Raw genomic sequence first — 7476 nt, 5'->3', positions numbered from 1 at the left:
ACAGTCCAAAAACACAGGTACACATCTTTCTGGTATTCTATGCTTTTAGCAAAGATGCAAGGCTATTGTGGTGGTGGTGAGGAATAATTATTACATCATGAACTGCCGAAAGAGCAAGCAAATTCATCTTGGAAGAAGTACAACTAGAATGTTCCTTAGAAGATGAATAATTTCACAAATTCATCCACATGCTTTAAGTATTTTACCAAAAGGTATACTACTTGGAGAAAGATGTCGTGCATGGAAAAGTAGAAGGTCAGTAAAAAGGAGGAAGATCTTCAGTGTGATGGATTGACTCAGTGGCTGCCTCGATGGTCTGAAAACACAGCAGAGACGATGAAGATGGCTCATGATTTAGCAGTCTCTATAGGTTAGAGCCAACCTGATAACATGCAAGAACAGCAAACTGAAAATCTACCTTGTGCTCCCTTCACAAATGTTGGTATGTTTTAGCCCATTATTGCAGCCATTGTGTATTCTGAGTGCCTCCCAGTCTCATCTTCCAAGCAGTATGAAATCATTAACAATTTCTATCTCTTCTTCATCTCTCATGAGGATTTCAGTTCACAAGATAACTTGTGACTGGATTGACTGGTGGGTGGGGGAGATGTAGGAGATCCTATGTGCCAGGGGTGTATAAAAATTGTTTAATTTCACAAGAAACCATGGAGATAGATTCTATTACATCAGTACTATATATGGAAAAAATGGGGTTCAGAGGCAATAAATACTTTGCTAGAGGCCATTTGATTATGTACTGAACAAGTAAACTATAACTTTGTTTAAGCAGGTAAAGAACATGTATAGTCCTTCCAGTAGATTTGTGTTCCAATGACTCCATCATAAATCAGTTCTGAACTAAGTTAATTTTTTTTTAAACACTTGAATTTTATTTCAGGCCAAAGCCCCTCAACTCTGAAGTAAATGCCCCAACAGTCCCACAACACAGGCTGGTAGTAGAGGCCCATGGAAAGGATGGGATGACAGGAGGAAGAACACACAGGAAACTTCAGTGAGGAGCATCACTGAGTGCCAATGGCACAGCTCTCCTGCCTGCTCTGGCTCTCAGCAGAGGGGAATTATGGCAGCAGGAGGGCAGAACACTTCATTGTCTGAGGAAAGGATGTTGTTCCTCATCTCCATCCCTAGAGTCCAGGTGTATAGGCAGAAACAAAGCTCCTGCACCCCACAGGACTGAGCAGACGGTCTCCCTGCAACAGCCGGGGACACTATGGCAGCTGAAACCCTGGGGGCAGGGACTGTTACTAAGGAAGAAGACAGGATTCCAAAAAGGAAAGAACCCATGTTAACTCTACAGAAAAGATTATCATCTCTCTGCTTTATCATCAGAAGCCACAATGACAGCCCAGGATGGCTTTTCCAAAAAAACAAAGCTGCCTGAACACAGCTAAGCAGTCACCTTTCCCCTCTGGCTACATCCAACCACTTGTCTTTCACAGATGATCAAGAGGTTTTAAGTAGGGTCCCATGCCCAAGTGAGCCTGAGGCCCAGGGACAAGAGAAACACTAGCTCCTGGAATCAGCACCAGAGCCATGCAGTGGTATCAGTGGGGCAAAGCAAGGAGGTGGGAAGGGGAACTAGTCACCACCCTGTCCATGCAAGGAGGTAGAGAGGTTGGTTAGCCAGCAGCAGCAGAGTGTGCTGGGGACTGCAGCCAGAGTAGAACCCAGTTAAGATGAGAATGCAGCTACAAATTCCCTTTGGAACAATAACTGATGTGGCGGCTTAGTGCTTGCCATTTACAGGTCCCCCAAACCAGTCACCTTAGGCAGTACTTCTGAAAAACAAAAACACATCTGAAGAAACTCAGTTCCCAGGAGAGTAAATAGGGGTTCTGTTTAAGATCATAGCCCTGGGCTTTATGCTGAACTCACATACACTTGCACAGTGTTTATTCCTCTGAAGGAATCACAAGTTGACAGGACAGACTTCTGTGCAACAAACCCGAGCAGAGGCTCCTGTCAGGGACTGAGCTGCCACCTTACCCAGACAAGCTTTTGCCCAGTTCCACTCGTACCAAGTCTCCTTGCCTGCACATTTTCTATCTTTCTTGGAACAGAACTCAGAGCTCAGACCAGAACTCACTTTTCTAAGACTGTTTCTAACTGACTAGGGTCCAAAGGCACAGGGCAAGATAAGGGGTCTGACTGGTTCCCGCCCATGGCTCTCCTTGAAGCCTGAGTAGCAGAAGTTTCCTCATTGGGTCTTGCAAAATCACAGTGTGATGGTGAAGAGAGGGCTGGGAGAGTTAGACTCTCCAACGAAGGGGCCTCAGAGTCAACAACAGGAGCCCACACTTCTAGATGGTCCTTTTCTTCACTGAGAGGTGGTGAGGGAGAGTCCTTCCTACCAGATCTCAGAAGAAAGCAGCAACTGTTAGTCTGGTCTCCCTTAGCCAGATAAGAACCTTGTCTCTCTTCCTGGACCCAGCCACAGTTTGACATAGCATAGTGAAGAATGGCATCAGAAACAGTCATGGGGCTTCGGCCCTGCACACAGGCTTCTATCTCAGGCACAGAGAGCTGGCTTTGCAGGAAGAGGGGCAACTGGCTGGCTGACAGAAGGACCAGCACCTTCTCAAGGAAGTGCTGCAGACCTTGTCGCCGCTTCTCAATGAATTCTTCTGAACTGCCAAAGAAAGTTGACTTCCCAGGAAGTTCAGGTACAGGCACTAAACCAGCATTTCTCTGTAGCTGCTTTCTCAACCACACAAACTCCCAGTAGCGGCGCCGCACACAGAACGTCTTAGCAGTAAAGGCCTTGCTGTTTGTATGGAGGAATATTTTATAATCCACATAAGAATTCCAAGAACCTTCATTCTGTACACGGGGGTCCTGAACACGCACAGTGATCACCTCCTCCTGCTCTTGAGTCTCCAACATCCTATACCAAAAGCCCATTGGAAGAAAGCATCTGAGAGTGGTGCCCACTCCCCACGGCGACACCGCCAGCCCCCAGCACGCTGCCCTCGTCCGGGCTTCTCCTTCCGGGTGAGTCCACTAAGTTAATTTTTTTAAAAACACCTTTAATTATTTTGCTTTTTATTATCAATATCTTTATAAAAACTCAAATGTATTGCTGTGGAGTCAGAACAGACTCTTAAACTGGTCCTTCAGCCACTTTTTAGAAGGTCAAGCTGCTCTAAAGAATGCAAAAAACCAAGGTCCCAGGAATTTATAGAAACGGACATATTTAGACAAACAGATGCAACCCTAGATGTGCTCACCAGGCCAAGAAATCTGGAGGACATCTACTTGGTAAACTGCCTGGAAGTGTTTCATATTTATTCCCCTTCCCAAGAAAGGTCATCCAACAGAGTGTGGGAATTATGAAACAATATCACCTCATATCAAGCACAAGAAAAATCTTGCTGAAGATTATCCAAAAATGGAACAGTAAATTGACAGAGAACCTCTGGAAAAAAAAGCTGGATTTAGAAAAGACTGTGGCAGTAGGATATCATCGCCAATGCCACATGGATCTTGGCAGAAAGTAGACAGTACCAGAAGTATGTTTATTTCTGTTTTATTAACTATGCAAAGGCATTTGACTGCGTGGATTACAACAAATTGTGGGCTAACATTGAGAATAGTGGGAATTCCAGAACACTTGATTGTGCTTATGCAAAACCTATACTGGGACCAGGAAGCATTTGTCAGAACAGAGTAAGGAAACAATACATGATTCAAAGTCAGGAAAGGAGTGCATCAGGCACGTGCCCTGCCTCCGTAACTTTTCAATCTATATGCAGAACAGATTATTCAGGAAGCTGGGCTTTATCAGGAGGAATGTAGTAGCATCAGAATTGGAGGAAGACTCATTAACAATCTGCATTATGCAGATGACACAACTTTGCTCACTGAAACTGAGGAAGACTGAGATGTTTGATGCAGAAGATCAAGGACTTCAGTCTTCAATATAGTTTGCAGGTCAACATCAAGAAAACAAAGATTCTCACTACTGGGTTGATTGGCAGCACCATGATAGATTGAAAGGAAATTAAGTTTATTAACAATTTCAACTTGCTCAAGTCCATAATGAACACTAGACACCAGCAGTAAGAACATTAAAAGATTAATTGCATTGGGAAAGTCTGCTGTCAGGGACCTCTCAAGAGTGCTAAAGAGCAGCTATGTGAGTCTAAGAGTAAGGTACCCCTGATCCAGGCCATGGTCTTTTTAATTACTTGCTATGCATCTGAGAGCTGAACAATGAGTAAGGATAACAGAAAAAGAATCAATACCTTTACATTGCAGTGCTGGAGAAGAGTATTTACCATACCATGGACTGTCAAGAGACCAAACAGATCTGTCCAGGAAAGGATGAAACGAGGTTCCTCCTGGGAGGCAAGGATTTTAAAACTCTGTCTCACATACTTTGGGCATATTGCCAGGAGGGTCTAGACCCTGGAGAAGGATATCATGCTCAGATGGGGGCAGAATGGGATTGATGGACACAATGACTGTGACACTGAGGGCCAGTTTATCAGAGATAGTGAACTTGATTCAAGATATGCAGAGTTCAGAGCTATTGTTTATAAGGTTGCTATTAGCTGTAGTTGACTAAACAGTACATAACAAAAACATCAAGCTGTCTCATGAAAGGAGATTGCCCATTTCTCCCCCATGGATTTCTGGCAGTTCTCTGTTCATGTTCTATTTAGAACTCTGTTGACACAATGGTTAAGCATTTGGCTGCTAACTAAAAAGATCAGCGCTTTGAACTCATCAGCCTTTCTGCAAGAGAAAGATGTGGCGGTTGGCTTTTGCTTTTAGAATTCTATAGACTGGGAAACCCTATGGAGCAGGTCTTACAATTGGGTATCTTTAAGTCAATATTGACTCAAGAGGGTCATCTAGTTGATCGAGAGTCATAGCAATTGTTTGACCACACATCTGAATCTTGTTCTGTTCTATGCCGTCCCCATGATCACCATGATGCTCTAGATCATTGAATGTCACACTCACTGTGTCAATCCATCTTGTTGAGGGTCTTCCTTCTTTCACAGACTCTCTACCTTTCCCAGCATGACATCTTCTTCCAAAGACTAGCCCTTCTTGACAACATGCCTAAAGTATGTGAGACAAATTTTCATCATCCTTGCCGCTAAAAAGCACCTGTTGCATTTCCTCCAAGACAGATTTGTTTATTCTATTTTCAGCCCAAGATATATTCAATGTTCTTCACGAATACCATTCAAAGGTATCAGTTCTTATTTGGTTATCCCATGTTCATCATCCAACTTTCAGATGCATAGAAAGCAATTGAAAATATCATAGCTTGGATTAGGTACACTTTAGCCTCTAAATGGAAATCTTTGCTTATAAACACTTTGAAAAGTTTCTTGACAGCAGAGTTCCCCAATGTATTGCAACATGTCTTGTGATTTCTTGAAGGCATCTACTATGAGTATAGATTGTGGATCCAAGTAAAATCAAATTACAGAAAACTTCAATCTTTTCTTGATGTTGCCTACTGGGCCATTGGTGAGGGTTCTTTTTCCTTGATGTTGAGAATCCCTACTTTTTTTCTACAACTCAAAGATATAAACGCTTCTTCTGTCATCCTTATTCTTTGTCCAACTCTCAGATTCAGTCAGCAAGTGATTGAAAATTCCATGATCTGAATAAGCCACAAGTTAGTCTTTAAATGGATATCATTGATTCTGATGACTGACAACAGACTTTCCCATTGCAACAGATCTTTTTATTTCTTGGCTGCTGATGCCAAGGGTGTCGACTGTGGATCTCAGTAAGACAAAATTGTTGACAATTTTAATCTTTTCCCATCTATATTGATGTTGCTGACTGGTCCGATGACTATAATTTTTGTCTTTTTTATGTTGAAATATAATCCATATTGAAGGCTGTAGTACTTGTTCTACTTTAAGACTTCCTTTGCTTTTAACAAGCAAGCTTGTATTATCTGCAAAATGATTGTTGATGAATCTTCCTTCTATTCTGATGACACATCCTTCTTCATATAGTTCAGATTTTTTAATACTTTTCTCAGCATACTGATTGAATAAGTATGGAGAAAAGATAAAATTGTAATGCACTCATTTCTTGATTTTAAATCATGTAGTGTTCTCTTGCTTGCTTTGAACAACAGCTTCTTAGTATAGGTATATGTTTCACCTGGACATAATTAAATGTTCTGGGATTCCCAATTTTTCTCAGGGTTAACCCATAGTTTATTATTACCCCCACGGTCAAATGCCTTTGTATAATAAATAAAACACAAGTAGACATTCTTCTGGTATTCTCTGCTTTCAGCTAGGATCTATCTGATATCTGCAATGATATCCCTGGTGCCACAGCCTTTTCTAAACCCACCTTGAACTTCTGGAAGATTTTTGTCAATGTCCTGTTCTAAGGTGGGATAGGTTTAAGGTTGTATTTTAGTTCTTGTAGATTAGTTTAATTTTATTTACCTTTAATTTGAATTGGTATACAAGTAATGAGAGACACTGATCTGTTCCACAGTCAGCCCTTGATCTTGGGTTGCTGTGGTTTTGTTTCTCAAAAGTTTATTTTATTATTTTTGTGTGTGTACTGTCAAATCAGATCTGATTGGTATAGGAGAAGACGGCCCCTCCTTCTCCAGCAGAGCATCTGGTGAATTCGAACCATGCGCTGTTGGGAGTGCAGTGCAGCTTCTTGTGGATTTCTTAAATGTAAAATGCTTTCTTTAAAAAAAAAATTGTATTGACTCTTTAAATGCTGATATTGAGCTTCTCCAACATCCCTTTCCACATATACAATAAATCTGGTTTGATCTGTTCCACAATCAGCCCCTGATCTTGGGGTGGGTTTGGGCTTTTTTTTTCCTTCCGTGGGTTTTTAAAAAGTTTCCATTTTAAAAAAAAAAAACCTTTATATTGGATCTTTGACTGCTGTTGAGCTTCTCCAGTATCTCTTTCTATAGATGTAGTCAATCTGATTCTTGTGGTAAGGTCTAAGTGTATAGTTACCTTTTTTTCGCTACTTAGGAATAAACCTTTATTATTTCATATAAGATAGATATGCTAGAAACAAATTGTATCAGCTTTTATTTATCTGGGAGTGTTTTTATTTTGCCTTAATTTCTGAAAGACAGGTGTGGGTTTTTTGTTTTTGTTTTTTTTTAATTGGGAAAAACATATTGGGGTACAAGGAGGTGAGGGTTGGGGACAGAAGGATGAGGATTGGCCAGGATGCAGTTGCAGAGCTGCACAGCTTGGTCGGTGGGGGGAGCAGGTGAAGGAAATGATGAGGGGCCAGTGGGGACCAGATGAGACAGAGGAATGACAAGCATTTTCCAACAGTAATTAAACCAACTGTCTTATTGATTTGGGAATTGGATGCCGACCCTCTGGCTTCTTTATGCTGAACAGGGGTGTAGATGTAAAGGGGGGAAGGGAGGACGCTTTATCACCTTACTGGTGGTCTTGGGTTAAAGCTGCTTGCCTTCTT

At 41.7% G+C, this 7476-nt stretch overlaps 1 pseudogene; it reads right to left on the bottom strand.

Annotated features, from left to right (window-relative positions):
- Positions 1-2103: 2103 nt before the first annotated feature.
- On the bottom strand, positions 2104-2922 carry LOC102871995 (annotated as a pseudogene).
- Between the last annotated feature and the right edge of the window lie 4554 nt (positions 2923-7476).

This window comes from Elephantulus edwardii, unplaced genomic scaffold, assembly GCF_000299155.1.
Source record: "Elephantulus edwardii isolate Elephantulus edwardi_28Jun2011 unplaced genomic scaffold, EleEdw1.0 scaffold00042, whole genome shotgun sequence".
Classification (NCBI taxonomy): domain Eukaryota; kingdom Metazoa; phylum Chordata; class Mammalia; order Macroscelidea; family Macroscelididae; genus Elephantulus; species Elephantulus edwardii.
The sequence above is the reverse complement of the archived record's forward strand: the minus strand, read 5'-3'. Positions and strand labels throughout refer to the sequence as shown.